This window comes from Xyrauchen texanus, chromosome 21 (assembly GCF_025860055.1).
Source record: "Xyrauchen texanus isolate HMW12.3.18 chromosome 21, RBS_HiC_50CHRs, whole genome shotgun sequence".
NCBI classification, from domain to species: domain Eukaryota; kingdom Metazoa; phylum Chordata; class Actinopteri; order Cypriniformes; family Catostomidae; genus Xyrauchen; species Xyrauchen texanus.
In genome coordinates, this window is record NC_068296.1 from 25905732 (window position 1) to 25929254 (window position 23523).

The window sequence follows — 23523 nt, forward strand, 5'->3', positions numbered from 1 at the left end:
GTACCAATTAGGGAGAACCTACAGTATCCTGCAAAGTTGAGATCTTGTATGGCAAAACCTTTGATCACATACTGTAGATCTCTCTCTCTCTCTCTCTCTCTCTCTCTCTCTCTCTCTCTCTTTCTCGTTCTCTCCTCATGACTTCCTCTAGGCTGTACTGAGCACAACACTAATCTTGATTAACTTCCTGCTCATCCCCAGCTTGTTTATAAGATTAATCTGAGTTGATGTTTATTTCCTGAGAGCACCTCTCCAGCTCTCATCCTACAACCCAAAATCCACACCTTGTGCTCTTTATAAATCACCATGGCAACAAAATGACTCATCTTGATAGATATACTATAATACAGTATACAGTAAAAATTTTGTAAATAGCTAGATTGGTGATTCTAGAGACAAAATAAAAAGAAATTGCTAGTTTCACTTAATGTACAGTACTTAAAGGAATGTTCCGAGTTCATTACAAGTTGAGCTCAATCAATCACATTTGTGGCATAATGTTGATTACCATACAATTAAATAAAAATAAATACAAATGTAAATATAAAAATCAGGGTTCCAGGAAGTGAGTGGGGCAGTCCATAAATGTTAAAATAGACAATTTTAAAAGTATGTCCACAAGACATTAGCATTATACATGATTTTAATGTTATAAAATCACTTTCTGAACTCATCTGTGTAAATTTATATCCAATATTACTTTGTAGTCATGACGGCGTAATGCTGGTAAACCATTTAATCTGGTAAAATGCTGTAATACCAGTAAATTTGAAACTTTATGGACTGAAAATGTATGGACTGTTGCCAATTGTAAATACCTCACTGTAACCATATTTTTTTTTTTTTTGCTTTTTATCATTTAATAAATGAGAGATAGTTCAAATTAATAAACATTATGCCACAAATGCTCTAAATTGAGATTTAACCCAGAACATTTCTTACAGACTTTCAAGATTTACACATAAAAGCATTTAAAGGTAACCAAATCTGTACTATTTGCAAGGGTTTCAAATAAATCACAAGAAAATAATGAGCATAACTCAATACAAGTAGTTTATTCTAGTATTTGGCCTTAAATAAAATTCTCTGGAAATCAGTAAAAAAAAAATGCAGAAAGAAAGAAAGTTAGACACAGATTTGAGCAAAAAAAAAAGAAGAAATGGCATACCAAGTTACTCCACAAAACAGGTACAATATGTGCCACTCTGAGAATATGTGCAGAGAAAAATGGGTCTATACAGGTTGTATGGTAAAAATAAAAATTCCAAATAATCTGTAAACAAACAAAAATAGTTAATTTGCATATTGCACCAATAGGTTTGTAAAGGCAGCATGTTTAAGTATGAATTTACAATTTGATTATACACATGGCACAGACTAGATAAATCACTTTCATGAAAATAAAATAAAAATCAGCCCATATAACATAACTGAAAAGCTGAATTTAAAAGCACACAATTATAAATGCATGAGCTTGCTTTGTCTGAGCACTTACAAAAATGTGGCATGCATCTGCTATACATGTAATCCAGAACTACACACACTGAGCACTTTATTAGAAACACCTGTACACCTACTTAATCATGCGTTTATCTAACCAGCCAATCATGTGGCAGCAGCAGATACGGGTTGGGAGATTCAGTTAATATTCACATCAACCATCAGAATGGGGAAAAATGTGATCTCAGTGATTTCGACCATGTTATGATTGTTGGAGTCAGACTAGCATCTCAGAATGCACAACACATCGAACCTTGAGGCGGATGGGTTACAACAGCAGAAAACCACGTTGGGCACTTTATTAGGACCATAGTGTTCCTAATAAAGTGTTCAGTGAGAGTATGTTCTGCTCATTAGGTGTTGAGCAGAACAGAGTCTGAACAGAGGAATTTGGTCTGTGTTTGATAGTGGAGGACAAATCCCACCAGGTCTGTGAATGCCTGCATATCTCTGAGATAATAATACTGACATTTATGGGTCTCTTTCCGCTTGCTTTTGTACACTCAGTGGGAGTGATTTCCTCTGAACTCAATGGTCAACATTTCCTGTTGAAGTCAGGTTCCAAACAAAATGAGAGCCTAGAGAAACATTTCCGTATTGAATATCACCAACAACATGGCTACACAGGCTTGAAGTAAAATAAGTTATATATGTCTGAAGATTGCTTGTTATTTTGCAAAATTGGTGTGGAATAAAGATATAGAAGTCGATATGGAAAACTACATGTTGCAACATGCTTCTGTGTTACAGTTCAATGGGTCCAGTAAGGTTATATTTATATACACTCTTACCGTTTATGAATGGCCCTCAGGGTATCATTTATAATATTGATGGTTTTAACTGACAATTAAATACATAACCTGAATGATGCCAAATAGCAGTTAAAACATAAAATCTATAGAGTTTATGTAAAGCAGCATTTATATTGTAAGGGTATCTTTGGGTTAATGAAAAAAGAAATTCAACTTATTTTGGAAAAATGACACTCTGTTGTTCATCTGAATAAAAATGTCCAGATATACAACCTGCATAACAGACCAAAGGAGAAACAGTTAGCTTGGAGTGTTCTCGAGAGTAAATGCAGTACTTCAGTTGATTTGTCATACAGAAGACTCATTAATGAAATGAAGCATATACTGTAATGTGATTTTGAAAAGGGAAGTACTACAGTGTGATATTTTATTCTCTGTTTCCTCAGCAATAGATGTATTAAATCAATCCACATTTTGGCAAGTCTGTTCTAGATGTGTTTTTACTATACTAGCCTGATAGTATACTGATGCTGTTTCAAATGAATGTTGACACTTGACTGGGATCTGATACACCATCCTTAAAGGATCATAACAAATTGTCTTAAAGCTGAAGAATGAAACTTCCTTCTATGTCATCTGATACGGTATATGCTGAGATAACACTGGGAGTGTTCGGGAGTGAATGATCATATCATGCTCACTGTTTAGGAGTCCAGCCAAAATAATTTTTCTTTGGATACAAAGCAAAACACCAAGTATATGAGTGGAAAAGACCCTAAACTCAATGGATCTAAAGAGAGGTGATATATCATGAAATAAGTTTACTTTTAAAACGTTGAAGTCCGCAGATACATAAGTCATGCATTTGAGGTATCATTAGAATGCTTAGAACACTTTGACATTTGCATTTATTTACATTCATAGTTACATAAAATTAAAAAATAACGTCTGATAACTTCAGCTAATGTGGTAGAAATGATTATATAAATTTAAAAATCTTTCATATAGCACTCTGATTCTGATTCTGATAAATTGACATGTCAAGGCATGTGCGATGGGCTTTGAGATTGGGCAGACAACAAAGATTGTTAATAAAAATTATTAAACACTCTGCCCAAAACACATTATATGGGTCAGTGTAATGTCACAGAAATGTTACTGATGTACATTTTTGCCTTAGAGCCCACCAGTCAATGGAAACAATTATGTCAACTTCATTACCAAAGATTGTTAGTAACTAGTTTCATCGTAGGCCTCACATGTCACTCATGTCACTCACATGTAACGTAGATAGTCTAAATTGGCCTAGTTGCTAGGGAGGGTAGAGTCACATGGGGTAAACTCCTCGTGAGTGCTATAATGTGGGATTCTCGCTCTCGGTGGGGTACGTGGTGAGTTGTGCATGGATGCCGCGGAGAATAGCGCGAGGCCTCCATACATGCTACGTCTCTGTGGTTACACGCTCAACAAGCCACGTGATACTCAATTGAGATTCATCCTCCGCCATCCAGATTGAGCCGAGTCACTACGACACCATGAGGATTTAGAGCAATTGGGAATTGGGCATTCCAAATTGGGGAGAAAAGGGGAGAAGAAAAAAATCAGACAGAGCAGAACACAAGAAGGACATGATTGATCACCACTACATAGCTTCAGACTAACCAGAAACAATGACCTAGTATCAATAACACATATTTTTAATAAATAAATTAACTATCCTTTACCTAAGTACAAAATCTAAAAGTGTGTCTTTGTACAAAAGTCTCTCCGTCACTTTTTTTAAAGTCGCCTGCTTGTTGAAGTTTCGATAGCCTCTCTTCCTCGATTCCACTGAAATCAAGTTCTTAAAATCCCTGTAGGTCGCCGATGCTAACACAGTTAAGTGAACTTGAACGTGTTGACACAAAACTAAAATCTAGCCAATCAGGTAGTGTAACTAAAGTAAGAGTTTCTGATTGGCTTACTCATTTTGGTAAGCATACTTACCTTGGCCATTTGTAGTAGCAGGTGCGACTCAATTTGAATGAACATGCAGTGTTGAATTAATGGTCGTAAACAATGTTTTGAATCAGAGAAAGCATAACATAAAGTGTTTATACCTAAGGATAGTTCTAAGCAAATGAATTAATAACTGTCTGTGCTGCTCTACTGAGATGAAAGATGATGAATTTGAATGAAAATAGTTGTTTATATTAACAATTATATTTAAAAATGTAATTATGTAATTTTGTTTTTCACACGTCTATAAGGTAAGCAATGCTTACCTTGCATATATGGACGGCACATCCCTGGACAAGTTATATATATAAAATGAAAGCTCTTATTATCACTCAGGAATGTGACTATATAGTTTATATTGTTGCCCTAAAACCACAGTTTGAAAGATTTTCAAAAGAATCACAAAGTAAAATATGATTTCTGTAAGACATCAAATAAAACATCTCTTTTATCACTGCAGCTGTAAGCCCCAAGTAGCTAAAGTTTTTATATAGTCCATTCAGACTGCAGAATCGTGGTATTTCTCTAAAACCCAAAACAGTATCTTTCCTCAGACACAAAGCCTCCTATGCCCCACATGTAAGGTATCTGAATGTAAAGCATATGAATCTTCAAACGAACTCAAACACAAACACTGGACTGATCATTCCACTTTAAAACCACTGATGATCTTATCTTTTTGCAAAATCGAAACTGTGCAAGTTATTATTGTCCAGATATTTGGTAAGGAGGAAATGTAGAGGCCGGACCTCTTGGAACTTTAATGAAATATCCCTGCTATACTTTGTACAACATATAGTTACCTCACACATTTAGTCATTTATCAGTATGTACACCTTTATTTATTATTATCAACATGTATTAATATCCTCTTTAAACTTTAAGAAATTGTCTATGGGTGATAAATATAAAAATAAATATACTGTATGATAAATATGATTATTGCTATAATTGTTAGTTGTATGTCTATAACTTATATCATTATATCATTATCATTACTGCTAATATTTTATATATATATATATATATATATATATATATATATATATATATATATATATATCAATTTCAATTCAATGTTAATCATAAGTAGTTTAAGTAGTAGATTTAGCCAAAAAATGAAGTTTTAATCAATTACATTATGAACATTACATTTAAAGTATTACATTATGTGCAGTTATTACATTATGCTGCTTTGTTATCACATTATGTGTTGCTACAGGCCATTTCCTTGATTATTGTGAGCAGGTCACAAGCATATACTGTCTCCAGACTCCAGAGTAACACAAGAAAGGCCTCTGGAGCAGTGGCCCAGATTCCCCTAGTAAACAAGAGAATGGACATAAACCCATGGGACTATTAAAGATAAGGTAACACTGGAAATGTATTCTCACTTTGCAGAGGAACAATGCAACAAAATAATAAGATAGAAATTAGTGTGAGCAAATTTAAAATGTGTATATTTTGTTGTTGGGTTTTGGCCACCTTTGTATTCAGAGATGCAATAGAGGGGATCAGTAAATAACTCTTACCAGAGTCAAGAACCAGTCATATACAAGAGCACAAGAAAACATGTATTTAAAAATATTTGGGTAGTTGACACATAATTTGTCCATATTTACTTTTAAATTGAGGAAAGTTTATATTTCAGGCGCTGAAGTGTTTCACACTTTTGATAACATTCATTAAAACTTAATTTTACATTTTTAAGTACAACATTCCATGATTTCCTTCAAAATTATCATTAAAACTGTATAAATAATTATAAAATTAGCAAAGTGTTATTACAGTTTTAGATCTAATTATGCAGGACATGTCAACAACACATATACATTAACAAATTTGCATTTCTCCAATACTCGGTTTACTTTGAACTGAGATATAACAGTACTGGGGCTGTTTGCACTTAGTGCCAAACAAAATAATTAGCAATATTATATTTTTTTTAAAAATCCATCATTCCATTATTATAGTCTAAAGAAATGTATTAATCAATTTCCATCAAATATAGTTTAAAGCATAAAACTGATTCCCCATTTTATGGTGAGTGGATACTGCAGATACCAGGAGTCTAGTGAACTGGGTTGCCCAGAGGGAATTTTGGTAGTTGAAGTATGTCCTGTAAAAAAGTATTTTTGTCTTCTGCCCTTCCTTTCTCTGCTGCCTCTAGTTTTGCTTTCTTTGGCAGGGTATGGGTTTGATGTGCCTTTGTGTTGCAGGATGATGTCAGCTGGGTTATTGGGAACACCTGCTGAATTACGCACAATGCTGCCACAAGAGGGGAGAGAGGTTGAGACCTATCCCTTCTGTTAGTGCATCCAAGTACCACTGTGTGTTTTTATATGCATACACTCATGTGCAACCCTGGAAACAGACACTCATGGGTTTTAGCTTATCAACAAAAAGACAGCATACTTCCTGTGCTATCTGAATTGTCTTGCCATCCTTTTGCCACACCTCTTCCATTGCCTCTAATTCCTCTAATCAGAGGCTTTTTACTACAGAGTGCAAGCTTTCATGAGGACACCGCCCTCCATTGTCCCAGATGGGTGGCTCTGGCTTATGAAAGTTGTCAGTGTAGAGTGGAGCTTCATGGCCAACTAAGCAGACAATCTTTTGAAATGTATCAAATATTATTTTGGGAAATATAGTTATAGGGGAATAAATATGGCATGAATAATTTTGTGCGATTTTTCAATTTAGGCTATTTGATAAAGGGCATATTCAATTTCTGCAGCCTAAACTAAACATACCGCAAAAGGCATGCTCTGTCCCAGGTTGTAAGTTTGTGTTTAATGGCACAACATTGTAAAAACAGAGCCTACAAAGTTAAAACAGATCCCGCAAGGTTAGCAACACAATGCACAATGCAGTCCCATAGACATCCTATGGGTGTTACACTGGCGAGAAGACCAGACCTTTTTTAAGATTATTTTTGTTTTTAAATGGATGTCTTAAATGGATGCTTCATTGTGCTAAATAAACTGCTTTTGTGATGAAACACCTCATAACTTAATGAACTGACCACCTGTCTTCCAATCTTCAACATGTTTTATATTAAACAATCCAATTGGAATGAACTATGTGTGGTGTTTACTAAAAATAAATAGCTTTTTTATAAGAGAAGACAATTTTGCAGCAGGAAGGTGTCAGTTTGCAGCTCTCCCCATTCATTTTTGTGTGATCCGCAAATGGTGACTTACTGTTGTAACATGCTAGTTGACCATTACATGCTGCTCTCCTATGGTGAAAACACAGTAGTATAATATTCACAGTTGGTAAAAATTCTGAGATACTAAAGACAACATTTGGGGCTCCTCAGATGCCAAATTATTGGATCTTTGTGGTCCTCCAAACTTTCATTCTCTGAGAAAATTGTAATATCTGCAAGAACTGTCAATGTGTACTGAAGGAACTTATACTGCAAGAAATTTAACTTGCAGATTTACCTCTCCCATGGTAAATTTGGCTACAGTAGGTCAAAAGTTCAGTTTAAATTGGTCTGTACTTCCTGGAATTCTAAACACTGCCCCCAGTGGCTGAAGCTGTTTAAGCTTTTTAGTGCTGTTGAAAGTATTGGCATGTGAAAGAAGGATATAGCAGCAGGCAGAGTTCCATAAAGCTGCATGCAGAGCACCATATCGCTATTAAATTTATATGGAGCCCCTAAATTAATGCTTTCCCTAACCTTAACCATGTGTGGAAGTGATGCACCATTTTGGAGTTGTCACAACCCACTTTTGGAGTAATCCCGCCCTCTTTTGGAGTAAATCTGCCCTATTTTGTAGATCACGCTGCCATTTGAATATATCCGGCCTGCAGCTGTACCTCACAAGCTCCAATTACAGTGTGAAATGTCCACAGAGTGGCGCTAAAAACAAGTTGTGTGGAGAGTTGTTTTTAATTGTACAGTCAGCAGGAATGCATATTTAACAAAGCAGACACCCTAACCCAAACCTAACCATCAGCAAAGTAAATCTAACAGGGAAAATCTAAAATCTTACAGGGAAAATCCAACCTGAAAAACGTCTCGGGTTACATGTGTTGTTCCCTGAAAAAAGCGGAACGAGATGCTGTGCTTTGCTAAGCGCTTTTGGGAACAATCCTGCATTGTGACCAGCTGTGAATATGTGTGTAACACGTCAATAAACATTGACCGGAATTTATAGCCTCGGCTGGTGAGATCATTAGATGCACCTGTGGCCAGGCTATAAACAGAGGCATCACCAGCGTGTCGTCAGATATCTTTTTCTGAAGAGCAGTCCTGGGACGTCCCAGTGCGGCAAAGAAGTGCAGCATCTCGTTCCGCTTTTTTCAGGGAACAAGGGTTACACATGTAACCCGAGACATTCCCTTTACAAAAAGCTTCACTATGATGCTGCGCTTTGCTAAGCACTTTTGGGAATGCAATACCCACGCCGCCGCACTGGGGCTGTCCGTACCCCTACGGTTGTGAAGTGTGCTCACAAGAATGCGAGAGGTCTCAGACATGAGCTTGAGATGTCGACTCAAGGACGCAAGAGCCCGGAGTAGCATAAACATCTAAACCATAAAATTTGACGAATGTGTGCAGAGAGGACCAGCCTGCAGCATCACAAACTTGTTCAGACATGAGCTTGAGATGTCGACTCAAGGACGTAAGAGTCCAGAGTAGCAAAAACATCTAACCCATAATGTTCGATGAACGTGTGCGGTGAGGACCAGCCTGCTGCATCATGAACTTGTTAAGGCATGAGCCTGCCATAAAAACTGATGAATGTGCACGGAGAGGACCAGCCTGCCGCGTCAAAAATTGTTCAGGCATGAGCTTGAGATGGGGTCGGGAACACGTTCATGGCCCCTTTGACCAAGAGATTTTGCAGCTCTTTCCACAGTAGAAGTGTCTGCTCCGGTTTCATGGTAGTTCACGCGGAGGGTGGCGAGCAAATTGAATTCTGTAGCCTCTTTCTACTGTGTTCAGAACCCACATAGAAATGCCTGGCAGAAGTTTTCCATGCTGCCAGGTTCTCTGAGATGAGTATCAATTTCGACACTTCCTGTTGAGGGGATGTCGAGTGTTCCGCGTCCTGGATAAAGGCAGGAAGCAACAGTACACCCAACTCTTTGTTGGAAGCCTCTGTCACCCGAAACACCAAAGGCGGCGGGAGTGAAGAGGTTTCGTGAGGGTATCGGGAGGGCCAAATTGGATGGTACACGCGTCCCGTCCCGAGAGGAATCACCCCCACAAGGCTGGGTACAATACCGTCAGGGTTTCTTTCTTTTAGAAATAACGACCCTGAGGTCCTGCTTCAGGGGATGCTGAGGGCAATGAGCCTGTCCCCAGTCTTTACGAGGGGGAGCATGACTCGCCATGCTCTGCCTAGTAGAGTCGGGATGGGACTGGGTGGCCGACGGCCCCGCCCCCCTGAGTGCGGCGAGGAAAAAACTGCCCGAAGGCTTCCTCATGGCTTTTTGCCTCCTGGAATGTGGAGATAACTGTATTCATGGCATCTCCGAAGAGACCGGAAGGCGAAACCGGGGCATCGAGTGGGAAAACTCTGTCCTTATCCTTGATGCCCGAAAGGTTAAGCCATAAATGCCTCTCTTTGCTGACTAAAGCAGACATAGACTGACCAATGGCTTGGTCGCACGGAAAGATAAATCTGTGGCCCGAAGAAGTTCAGAAAAGGCTTCTTCGTCTAGCGTTGCACCCGCACTCAGATCTTTCAGTAGGTCAGCCTGGTACGCCTGTAACACGTGCATGGTGTGCAACACTGCACCAGCCTGACCTGCCGCTTGATAAGCCCTCCCCACTAGCATGGAGGTAGTGCTGCATGGCTTAGTGGGGAGAGCGGGTTTTTTGAGTGATGATGCCGAACCCGGTGAGAGATAGCCCGCAAGCGTCTCTTCGACCGACGGCATCATTGAATACCCCCGTGTCTCAGCACCCACGATAGTCGAGTATAAAGACGTCGAGGGTACGTGAACAATGGAAGTATATGGGTTCCTCCATGAGTGAGAAAGCTCGTCATGGAGGTCATCAAAGAAAGGAAGGGACTAATATAGCGTTCCCTTTTTCTTTTTTTTATTATATATATATATTTATTTTTTTTGGCCACCAGACAGAAATCTGTCTTATAGTTTGGAGAGTTTGGGGGGGTGGTCTCTTGTTCGCGTGGCCAGTCTAGCTGTAGTCTGGCCACAGCCCGAGTAACCACCTCGAGTAATTTCTCAGCCGCTTTATTATTATGCGTGAAATATACAGAGGTTCAGCGTCCCCCTCGTGAAGAGGCGCCAAGGCGCACTTCAGATTACGAGAAGGATCAGCTGGATCTGGGGAGAGAGCAAGCGATAGGGACGGACCCGTCTTTTGCTCCTCAGCCAAATATATGCGAGAGCCCCATGATGAAAGTGTGGGCGCTGACTCCCGGAATTAAGCGAGGCGAGCGCGAAGCATTTCGCCCGAAAGTAGGTCGCAATGCGCGCACTCGCCCGGCCCCAACGCGAGAGAAGCATGCTCTTCCCCCAAACAAACAAAACAAAATTGATGCGTGTCCCTGACAGTCATAGAACTTTGACAGGGAAACACGCATAGTTTGCTTTGCTTCTCCGACATTTTTCCACCTTTTTCTTTTAGATATATATATATATATATATATATATATATATATATATATATATATATATATATAGAAAGAGGGAAAGGAGAAAAGGTTCACTGCGCACTGCCTAACAAATTCTAAATAATAGCAGAGGAAAGAAAGTTTCTGACAGGCTTGTGAGACACATAGCACAGTTTTCTCTGAAGAAAACGGATCTGACGACATGCTGGTGATGCCTCTATTTATAGCCTGGCCACAGGTGCATCTAATGATCTCACCAGCCAAGGTGTATAAATTCTGGTCAATGTTCATTGACGTGTTACACACATATTCACAGCTGGTCACAACGCAGGATTGTTCCCAGAAGCGCTTAGCAAAGCGCATCATCATAGTGAAGCTTTTTGTAAAGGGAACTGCTATCATTGAATATCTTGACATGATCATGTACCATGCTATCAGTAGCACCTCAGGAAAAGGTAAACACTTTTGAATTCATGCGAATATGTCTGATGGGAGGGTACAGAAACAGTCGGTAGTACTTTGTCATGTTCCCTTGTGATTATGTTGGATTGGGTTACTTAATGGCTTCTTGGGTTCCATCAGCTGATAAGCATTGTCATGACATTTTCCTACAGCTCTAGAATGATTCGTCACATTACGGCTCAAATGATTGTCATTGAAATGAATAGGAATGTTACCTGATTGATTTCTCCAGCTACTATAGACCTCCTTAGTCTGACCTCAACCTCTTTTCTAGTCAATTCTCACACACATCACACAGTAATTGACCTAAATTACTATGCATGCAAGCAGTATTCTCAGCAGAAAAATCAAAATGCTCTGAAAACCAACACGTTGAAGCCTTCTTAAATCGTCCATAGTTTACAGTTTTACTCATAGACTGCAATTTCTAGCTTGAGGGATTTCCCCTCCTGCAACCTGTGAATTTCTAATGACATATTAATAGCCCATGAACAGAGAATTATGTTTGAGAGAGAAATTATTCTCTTTTCTTAAGCATACTGCACTGTTTGGTAGTTCTATTAAGTGACTCACAGTGCAACCTTGAATTTAATAAGAAATTCTGTTAAGCTTGTCAAAGTTATTGCAATTTACTGCTTGAACTTCACAAAGCTTTGCAGTAACTCCATCGCCCTCCCCTAACTTATTCAAAATGTGTGCTATGAGCAAAAAAATCCACAACACGAGAGAAAAACAAAACATTTCAAGAAATAGTTATGTCTATGTTCTAATTCCTCAGTCTTCTCCAGACTATATAGTCTCCTTTCAAGGCTGCAAGGCCTGAGGGTGAAGTGGGAAATCTAGGTTTTGACACTGTGGGAAAGCAAGCTTTGTTCTTACTTATCTTACTGTGCTCTCACCACCCTGAGCTGAGAGCAGCAGACATGCACTCAGAAGTGGGAGCTTTCATGTGGCTGTACCAGCACACATGCACAGGTCCCCCGTCTCCAGCAAAAACTCATAGAAATGGAGACATTTTCAAAATAATGTCTGGCTTTTGTCTTAGAGTATGTGCGGTGCCGGTGGGTATTGGATAAAAGTTTTTTCAAGTGGCATAGGTTAAGTTTGACTTACATACTATATAGTGTAAAAATTATTGAGATCTTAGCTATTAACGGTATACACCATGGAAATAAGACAACCTTGTCAGACAGAAACTAAAACAATGATGCTAGATTTTTCCTTAGAACTTTTAGTAGCCATTATTGCAATTACTTTTAACCAACTATTTTCATGATAATTTAGTTGATGAAGTCAGTTCCACCAAGTTCACACAAGTGCTCTCGCAGAGTAACCAAAAATGCAGTTCATTACATTAACTATTGTCATGTTTCACAAAGTTTGACAACCAGAAAGTGTGTATTTTGTGTCAATTTTGAACACGTCTATTTATTATAATTTGAAACCTAAAAAAGCTATTTGTGACATGTTACTTAAAAATCTTAATATTTTGTTATACTGTATAATGCAAAGACATAAATTTTTGAGACTGAAGTGTCCAAGTAATTTCTGGGGCCAAGTCAAGTAAGTTTACTTATGCATTTTTCTATGTGAATAGACACAGACTGAGTTCTGGCCTAAGGCAAAATATAATTCACATGTTCACAGTAGTAGAGGATGACTCCATTGGGAATGCTGTGACAAGAAACGCGGACCAGTTTTCGTCTAATCCTTCTGAATGACAGAGAAGTAAGAAACATGAAGGGATGGTAAAAAGAGGTCAGCATAAGCTCCAGGCAATACAAAAAAGGGTCTTAAAACACTCACTTATACTCATTTAGGACTTATCAAGTGAACAGCACAATTAAACTTTATCTCTCCACCCCTAATTTTTATTACCACCAGTGATATTGCATGATATTGGATGAAGGAACTCAATATTTGTAAATACGAAATGCAAAAATTATTGTTCAGGAAACCTGTATGAAAACAATCATTTTTGCAGTTCCATCTGGTGATGCGAGTTATGCAGATACGACACACTTAGGGCTCTATTTCGTGAGTGCACAAAGCGCAGCACTAAGCGCTTCCACTGTGTGCAACTTCTTATAAAATGTTCGTGCCGGTGCAAAGCGCAAGTGGGTGGGACTGTTTCTATAGGTGTATTGTATGTAAATGAAGTGGCGCAAAGCACAATTTGCTATTTTCCTCAACACCATTTTTATTGATTGTTTTTTATTAAGTGTTGTGTTGCATGCCTCTTCATGGATTGACATCAAATCAGAGAATTACTTGATTATTTTAAATCACTTGTTAACATGCATTCTTGCTTATTGTTTTATTAAGCTGATTTTGCAGAGTTATCAGCATATTAGTGTGCTTGTAAACAGGCTCAAATACACTGTTTATTATTGAGACTTTTGTTTTGTAAAAATGGGAGATTTGGGGTTTTCTTTTTTTACAACCCCTTTCTGTACTGGCGACCTGTCCAGGGTGTCCCCTGCCTTTCGCCCAATGTTAGCTGGGATAGGCTCCAGCCCCCCGCGACCCTGTACACAGGATAAGCGGTTGACGATGGATGGATGGATGGATGGACAACCCCTTTCTGTAAAGTTCTTTGTGAATTAGAATTTGAAAAGCTTGTCTTTACCAGAAGCTTCTGTCCTCTGTCTCACCTCTCTATAAACTTCCTAACAGTAGCTCTATACCAGCAACATCTAGTTCCTGTCTCTGCAGTGTATAGAGCTTTTATGTAGGATTTCTCACACACATTTATGATGCCTGAGGGAGGACACTCATAGGTTTAAAGAGCACTGTTATGTTACCACTGACAAGACCTTTCCTGCTGGTTCCAATATTGAGCTAATGAGTAATATCGAAATACTGACCAATCACATTTGAAGAGAGGCCTGGGTTTTTGTGCCCCAGACATACTAATGGTCCAGACGAAAAGATTATCTGACATTAGAGAACATTTCCATTAATTGTTATAACGTTGCTCTGTTCAGACCTGTTATTTAAGGGGGTTGATGAGCTGTGCTACAGAGCCAAATGCCTGTTTCTTTAATATAATTTACCTGATGAATATGTTTTTCATTCTTTAAAGAGCACAGACAGTTCAGAAGCCTTTCTTATAAGTAAACTGATATAAATATTATTTAAATATGATCAACCTAAAGGACATCATGCAATTCCTAATAAGCATTTAACCTAACCAAATGCTTACGTAAACCTCCCTGAAGCAAAGATGCTCTAACTTTGGGGGATGTTTTTACTCATTTCCTAACTGAAGAGTAAAGATAAAACGTGTCACCATGAAATTGTTGTTGTCTTTTATTTCTGTTTATCAATTAAATTCGATATTGACATTTTTTCCCCACTTTGACAATAACTCTCCTTAAATTGTACTTAAATAGTCTTTAAATTGTTAAGAAGCATTGCTGTTTGTACTTTGCTGTCAGGTCACTCTTGCAAAATAGATTATCTCAATAGGTTTTATTCATGAAAAAACAAACAAAGCAAATTTTTGTGTAAATTGTTCATGAATCCATTCTAACGTAAATTGTCTCATTGAATTAAATGGGACAATTTACGCAAAAATGGATTTACACCCATTTGATCTGCACGTGTTTCATGAATAAGGCCTATTGTATTGTCTTTTACTACAAAGGTAACGGAAGAGTATTCCAATTGCCATTATTTATCCTTTGCCTAAATTTCTGCATGAAGTTGTGGCATATATGCCAAAACTGAAGTGATTTCAACACCTGTTACTTTCTTCCTCTTTTCAGATCCACGCGTACATATTTTCAGCCTGAAACCTGGCAGTAAAAACATTTACTTGTGAGACATTGTCCATTTGAAGCAAAGAGCAATGTTAGGATTTGAATTGCAATTAGAGTGTGCTGCTGAGGAAATTATGTTAATTAACCAGCACAGCTGTGTGCTACGAGGGACATTTTAACTCACTAATGCTAATATTGTCAGCATACAAAAGCTTGCAGGGGGAGGCATGCAGAATGTTCACACTCATTTTCTGGTATAGTGAAGAAAAGTATTTTGAACAGCAGTTTCAGTAGTTCGTATGTTAATGTAATCTTGAAACATTAAATGTATTTGGCTTGCTGTCCATATACTGGAGGGCTTGGAGCTCGAGACTCGACTCAAGTCCTGATTACCCCCCCTGGACTTTACTTATTTTGATTATGAATCAAGAGAATAGGTGGAGATGGGGTGGAGGTGAGATGTCAGGATAGTTGTCCCAGGAAGCAGGAAAGCAGTGGCTTATATACTCCTGCTCGTGGGCTGTGATTTGTCTGATTAAAATTAACATGCTCCTCCCGAACCTCTGTTAATTAACTCCATTTCAGTAGTTCGTAGGTTAAGGTAATCTTGTTTTGAAGCAGTAAACGTATTTGAACAGTACCATGACTATGGCAGGAAGCATTTAGGACAGCAAGACAGCAACAATTCTATTTGGTAAATTGGCTTGGTGGATGCTTCTGAAATGTTCTTTCCACAAAATCTGTATAGAGGGAGTGCCTTAAGCATTTGTTTGAAGGTGCGTTCTTGTACGATGGCTGGTCAAGATGGCTACACTGCGATTTGAACGAGAGACCACCACTCATCGTAGAAGTGGGTGGGCTCACAGTATGTGAACAGGGAAGGTTAAAATGAGAGTTGGCTTGTGCTGCATTCGAAAGGTTGGGCTCACACTGTAATTCAAACAGGAGACTGTTCTAAGAGAGAGAGTTTTAACTCAAGGCATTTGAATGGTTACGCCCCGCATGCATTAGAATGGGGAAAGTGAGCACTAGTTGGTCATGCTGCATTTGAAAGGGAGTGCTCACACTATGATTCGAATGGGAGACTGCTCCATAGAGAAAGAGAGCTCACGGCATTCGGGAGGGTAAGCCCAGCAAGCAATCGAACTGGGAAAATGAGCACGAGATTTGGTCACGCTGCATTCGAAAGGGAGGGCTCACACTGCGATTCGAACGGGATAATTCTCTATAGAGAGAGAGAGCTTCATTCAAACTGGTAAGCCCAGCAAGAAATTGAACGGGAAAGGTGAAAATGAAAGATGGCTCGTGCTGCGTTCGAAAAGGAGGGCTCACATTGCGATTCGAATGGGAGACAGCTCTATAGAGAGAGAGCGCTCACTGCATTCAAACACGTAAGCCCAGCAAGCAATCGAATGGGGAGAATGAGAACGAGAGGAATGGGGCTTGTAGTAGTAGGAAGTGTGGACCGGGCAAGTCCTTTCTGCATGGAAGTAGTAATGGGGTAGTAGGGAGGGGCTTAATTTGGCTGGAGGTCTGAGAATTTTTTATTTATTTTTCTTGCTTGCGGGTCTGTTGAATTCCTGGAAGCGAAACGAGGGAGGGAGTCAGGGATTATATTGAAAAACTCAGGAATGTGTCTGGCTGTGATAATGAAGTTGCAGGAAATTATCTGCCATGTCAGACGTCTCATTTGGGACATGATGGTTTAAGGAGGACCGAACTTTATTGATTATAGTGACGACTGCGGAATTGTCGCAAAACTACGACGTTTTGCGTGTCCAAAGGGAACCCAATATAATGCTAGCCGTGATGATGGGATGAATTTCAAAGAGAGCGGATGGAGTGTAGGAAGCTTTATTGAAAAAAATATAATCTGGCCATTTCCCTGTGAACTATGATCCTAGAAAGTAACCCCCGAATCCTATGGAGGGAGCCGCGTCCGTGAAAAGGGACATGTCAAACGGAGATTCGCGGCAGCCATCGTCGATTGATATGTAGGAGAGGTTGTCTACGGAATGAGCTAGAGTGAGGAGGCGGAAAAATTAAGGAGCGGCCTTGAGGAATGATGCGCATGGTAAAAGTGAGGTGGCCTAATAGGGACAGTAGACCACATTATGAGACATAAACTGACCAGAGAATGACGTGCATATAAACCTGAACCTAAACCTTGCATGTTTAGAGAATGGAGCGTGATGCCTAGAATATCAAAAGACGTGGATTTATTTATTTATTTTTTTCTTCCCGAACTGGAGCAAATACATTGAGAAGAATAATGTCACAGCTTCGTTAGCATCATAAGTGTTCTGTTGTTGGCTGTAAAAGTAAACATAAGAGAAACAAGTTTTGTTTTGAAGGAAATGTGCCCCAAAGCATACGAAAAATCGTGTATGTTTGTGCAAATCATTTTACACAGGACTGCTTTGTGAATGGGTGTAAATATAGATCAGGATCTTCAAAAATTGGATTCTCAAGCATGGATCAGTACCAACTTTTCGGGGTCCAGATTCGCACTTTATATTTTGTGAATGTTTGCAAATCGCCTTTCCGAAGAAAAACTTGCCTGCCGGTCCCTGGAAATGCTGTCGCCGGTCCTCAACCGCTCCTCTCCAGATGACAGCTCACTCCTCCCCTGGTGGATGGCTGTGAGGCCTACGACTCCTGGTGGACAGAACCACTCCTCCCCATATCGGTGGACGGTAGCAGTTCCTCCGGATCTCGGTGGCCAGCAGCGACCCCTCTGTCACCAGGCAGACAGCTGCGGCTAATCCTCTGAAAGATGGCAGCATCCCTCCTCCTTCCTGGGTTTCGGCACCACTGTAACGGTTAAGGATGGGCAGAAACCAGCTAAACAATAAACGTAAAGTTTAATATCAAAGTCAACATAAAACAAACATAAACAAACACATGGCTGTGTGCATCTCTCTCTCTCTCTCTCTCAAACTAGCATCTCCAGCTCCCCTTTATATCACTCTCCCACTGATCATCTGATTCAGTGCCTGCTGTGCACCGCCCAGTCGAAATAACACTCCCATCCATTGTAAAAATAGTTTTGCATGTAAACAAGCTACTAAAGTATGTATTTATGAAGTATTTGTTGATGTTGGGGCAGTTGGTTTACATGTTTGTTTCTTCAACTTTTGGGATCCTCAAGTCTATATTTCAAGAAGCTTTGGAAGGGAATCAGGAACTATTCCAAAGCATGTGCTTGTAAGATTACAAAATGCCATCACAATGCCTTGGTAATGAGCAAAGCCAGGAAGGGTGCCAACAAAAAGAGCCTGCCTGTTTTTATATTTCCCTTCATTATCGGCCTCAATGAGACCCGAGTGATTTCTAACGGGCTCATAAAAACACTCAATAAATCTGTCCAACTTTACATTCAGCCTTCTACCTCTGCGATTTCAGGGAAGGTAGACGATGTATTTCTCTTTGATGCCCCGATTCAAATCACTCACATCAGCCTTTGTTTATTGCCTGACATTGAACCTGTTCCTGACAGATAGGTTTTCTGTGGGTAAGAGGCATGTGAATATAACATTATGGTTTGGAAAACTTGTGTCAGAATTGAATCATTCTTACTTGCTCCTTGACATTTTTGTCCATAAATAATCTGGGATTTCAGAGTAAAGTAATCCTTATCCAGAGTAAATCCTTATTTCTCAAGCCTGTATGAACATCTATGCCAAGGTTCTGATTGGAGGTTAAAATACAGAATTTTGTTACAATATGTTAGACTTTGCATTGCACAAATATTTTTAAATCCGTATTGACCACAACATTTTTAAATCAATACAGTTTTAACATCAGCAAAGTAGCCACTTTACCTAGATTACACTCTAGCCATTCTCTCAACCAGTTTCATGAGGCATCCACCTGGGATGCTTTTTAGTCAGGCAAGGAGTTCCCATATACCCTCCTGAGACTAAACCATAAATGCTGTGGGCATTTTCCAGTTCCCTTTTTGATTTGTAACTATTAGCACCTAATAAATAAATAAATTCTAGAGAAAATAAAAATACGTTTCCTAAAAATGTATGTCCACATATGAGGAAAGTGGGACCAAGTTGTGATATTTTAAATAATAACAAGCTAAAGAAAGTCTGATTTATTTGTTGTTGTTGTTTATCATGTTTCCAGGAGTGTTGGTTATTCATGCTTTTGAGACGTTACAGAAATTACAACTGATTTTCTGTAAAGCTGCTTTGGAACAACTTGTATTGGGAAAAGCCAAAATTAAAAACTATACAAATAAAAATGATTTTACTTTATATGACTTTTATGTTACTTTTTGTTTTGTTTTTACTTGCGCAACAAAATTTTAATGTTCTCTCTTTGTACTGTCAAACAAACAAGTTAAAGAGAGCGCTGAAGCATTTTACCAGTCAGAAATGTAAATAATGGCCATCGTCCAATCAATGTCAACCAGGTTAAAATAAAATATACATTATAACTTCTGAATCTAAGTACTAAGTACCATTGTCCCATGTCTGCCAAACATCATCTGCAGGCTGAAAGTGAACTTTTGATGGAAGTTTGTATTGAATGCACTTGGTTTCATAAGAAAACTTTAGGATGCTCCCTTGTTCCCTATTTAGTGAATGTATTAACCTCCAGTGTGCTGTATATCTGTACTGGTCTCTGAATTGCACAATATGTTCATCCTAACTCCTTATAAAGCCTCTGAAATAAAAAAAAATTCTCAATATGAAAATGCACAGTAAATATAGCATTTATAATGAAAACTTTGTGCCATTGTACGAAGTGCCTAGGTTCCCTAACTCCTTATAAAGCCTCTGAAATAAAAAAAAATTCTCAATATGAAAATGCACAGTAAATATAGCATTTATAATGAAAACTTTGTGCCATTGTACACTATAGAGTACATTGTGATTTGCAGCATAGCTTTTTGCAATGAATCACTCACATTTTTAAAATGGCATATTGGATGAAACTAGAGACTCTAATCTTTTGACTCACAGGTGTGGGGAGAGATTTGAATCTTTTAAAAGCAGAGAAAAAGACAGAGCCCTGCTGAAGCCTTTGAGAGTGAATGTTTTTTTGACTGCCAATCAATGCAGCCTTCCATGAGGTAGGAAACGGAAAGAGTGGATAGTGTTAGCATGCAGTGTACAACAGAAAGAAGCAAGGGTGATGGATGCAGTAGTCATGAGTCATCAGCCGATAAGGTTAATGCTGTGATAGTGGCTAGGTGTAAACTGCAGCCATAAATCTCTCCGAAAGGTCAATTGTATACAGTGTTACGTTTGATATTTTATTTAGATTGCTTACTGATTGATGACTGAGTGGCAGAAATTAACTATTTATTAAGGGGCAAATATTTGCCCTCAGGAATTGATTCAGGGGGGATATGTAAAAGCAGTGTGTTGTCCATTTTTTGTAATACTTGAGTTTAATTAAATTACAATTATTGCTGTTACCCATCAAATTCACAAAACAAAATGGCCACTATAATGGTAACCTCCCAAAGCATTCCTGTCAGTTTCCTCAATGCTACATTAACACCACAGAAAGTATTTACTGTATGTAGTCCCAACTCTAAAAAATGTATTAAGAAAACTTCCATTTTATAAATTTAAATTAATAGAATGCAGTGAAATATTCTATTATATTCTAGAATTGTATCGCTTTATTTCATTTTAATAATTAAATTGATCAAGAAACAAACCTTTTTTGATTGTAGCTGTTACGTTCCTGTGTTGTCTGCCCTATGTTCTCTGTTTCACTATCACGTTTATTTCACGTTTCCTTGTTGTCCGCCCTGAGTCTCACTGTCCGTGTGTTAAACTACATTTCCCACAATTGCCGGCCTCCCCCACTGCCTGCACTCATCATTGTTTTCACCTGTGTCTCGTTCAGTCTCCACTTTGTCTGTGTATTTAAACCCTGGTTCTTTGTTTAGTCTCTGTCGATCGTTTTCGTTTCTTGCATGTTGTCAAGCCTGGTCCGTGTTCCCTACCCGAGTTCAGAGTTTGTTTCATCGTGTTTATATCTGTCGTTGTGCATCAGTTTTCTGTTTTCCCCTCGTGGACTTTTCTTTGTGTTTACCTTTTGTTTCTTATTTGTCTTAAATAAAATACCACGTTTGGATCCGCACCTCTGTCTGTCTTGTCCTGCTTCCACACCCAGCATAACAGAACGATCGACCCAAAAATGGATCCAGCGGTCCAACAGGCCAACTATCGGCTGCTTTGTCTAAAGCAAGGGGACCAACCGGCGCTGAACCACATAGGCGACTTTCTCAAGCTGGCTAGCGTCTCTGACTTCCCGGACCCTGCCCTGGTGGTCTACTTCAGGGGCAACCTGAACGCCTCATTGAGGGAACGGTTGCCACCGGCAACGCACGAGTGGACTCTCTGCAGCTTCGTGGAGATGACTTTGCGGGTCTGCGGCTCGCCGTTAACCGTGGGCGTCGCTGAGGAGGATCCTACCTCGCCTCCCTCAGTGGTGACTCTCCAGTCACCCATGGCGCTTCCTGTCACGCCAGTCCCAACTGTCAACGAGTTCACCCTCACGCCAGTCGCCTTCCACGAGCCAGCACGGCCCACTTCGTCTGCCCGGAGGAGGGAGAGAACACGGGCTTCTGCCTTCCGGCACACGCCTGCCCCGGTCTGCGAGCCAGAGCCCACGCCTGCCCCGGTCTGCGAGCCAGAGCCCACGCCTGCCCCGGTCTGCGAGCCAGAGCCCACGCCTGCCCCGGTCTGCGAGCCAGAGCCCACGCCTGCCCCGGTCTGCGAGCCAGAGCCCACGCCTGTCACCGTGAGCGAGCCAGAGCCCTCGCCTGTCACGGTGAGCGAGCCTGTGCCCACGTCAGCCACGGTCAGCGAGCCTGAGTCCTCGTCAGCCACGGTCAACCAGCCAGAGCCACTATCCCCCGATGTCTGTGAGCCAGCGCTTGTAGCCTCGACCGTCCCCGAGCCAGCGCCTGTAGCCTCGACCGTCCCCGAGCCAGCGCCTGTAGCCTCGACCGTCCCCGAGCCAGCGCCTGTAGCCTCGACCGTCCCCGAGCCAGCGCCTGTAGCCTCGACCGTCCCGAGCCAGCGCCTGTAGCCTCGACCGTCCCGAGCCAGCGCCTGTAGCCTCGACCGTCCCGAGCCAGCGCCTGTAGCCTCGACCGTCCCGAGCCAGCGCCTGTAGCCTCGACCGTCCCCGAGCCAGCGCCTGTAGCCTCGACCGTCCACCGAGCCAGCACCTGTAGCCTCGACCGTCCCCGAGCCAGCGCCTGTAGCCTCGACCGTCCCCGAGCCAGCGCCTGTAGCCTTGACCGTCCCCGAGCCAGCACCTGTAGCCTCGACCGTCCCAGAGCCAGCGCCTGTATCTGGCTCTGGAGCCAGCGCCAGCAGCCTTGACCGTCCCAGAGCCAGCGCCAGCAGCCTTGACCGTCCAAGAGCCAGCGCCAGCAGCCATGACCGTTCAAGAGCCAACGCCTCCCGAGCTTTCCAGAGCTCCACCTCCCGAGCTTTCCAGAGCTCCACCTCCCGAGCTTTCCAGAGCTCCACCTCCCGAGCTTTCCAGAGCTCCACCTCCCGAGCTTTCCAGAGCTCCTCCTTCCGAGCTTTCCAGAGCTCCGCCTTCCGAGCCTCCCGAGCTTTCCAGAGCTCCGCCTTCCGAGCTTTCCAGAGCTCCGCCTTCCGAGCTTTCCAGAGCTACTCCTCCCGAGCTTTCCAGAGCTACTCCTCCCGAGCCTTCCAGGGCTCCACCTCCCAAGTCTCTCGAGTCTTCCAGGGCTCCTCCTCCCGAGCCTCCCAGGGCTCCGCCTCCCAAGTCTCTCGAGTCTTCCAGGGCTCCTCCTCCCGAGCCTCCCAGGGCTCCGCCTCCCAAGTCTCTCGAGTCTTCCAGGGCTCCTCCTCCCGAGCCTCCCAGGGCTCCGCCTCCCAAGTCTCTCGAGTCTTCCAGGGCTCCTCCTCCCGAGCCTCCCAGGGCTCCGCCTCCCAAGTCTCTCGAGTCTTCCAGGGCTCCTCCTCCCGAGCCTCCCAGGGCTCCGCCTCTCAAGTCTCTCAGGCCTCCCAGGACTCCGCCTCTCAAGCCTCTCGAACCTTCCGGGGCTCCGCCTCTCGGGCCTTCCAGGGCTCCGCCTCTCGAGCCTTCCAGGGCTCAGCTCTTCAAGTCACTCGAGCCTTCCAGGACTCCGCCTCTCGAGCCTCTCGAGCCTTCCAGGGCTCCGCCTCTCGAGCCTCTCGAGCCTTCCAGGGCTCCGCCTCTCAAGCCTCTCAAGCCTTCCAGGGCTCCGCCTCTCAAGCCTCTCGAGCCTTCCAGGGCTCCGCCTCCAGAGCCTCTCGAGTCTTCCACTGCCTTTTTTTCCCGAGCCTCCTACGGCTCTGCTCCCAGAGACTCCAGAGCTTCCTACGGCTCCGCCTCTCGAGCCTCCTACGGCTCCGCCTGCTCGAGCCTCCTACGGCTCCTCTCCCAGAGACTCCCGAGCCTCCT

At 41.5% G+C, this 23523-nt stretch overlaps 1 protein-coding gene across 3 annotated transcripts in view; it reads left to right on the top strand.

Annotated features, from left to right (window-relative positions):
• The window catches only part of LOC127661398 (ras association domain-containing protein 9-like), a 65269-nt gene that overhangs the window by 16112 nt on the left and 25634 nt on the right, over nucleotides 1-23523 (top strand). Inside the window, exon 3 of one of the 3 annotated variants that reach the window (XM_052152067.1) lies at nucleotides 5473-5582. The exons of the other annotated variants lie outside the window; for them this stretch is intronic. The gene's annotated coding sequence lies outside the window, so the exon portion shown is untranslated. Of the gene's footprint in view, nucleotides 1-5472; nucleotides 5583-23523 lie in introns of those variants that run through there. 3 annotated transcript variants of the gene reach the window in all.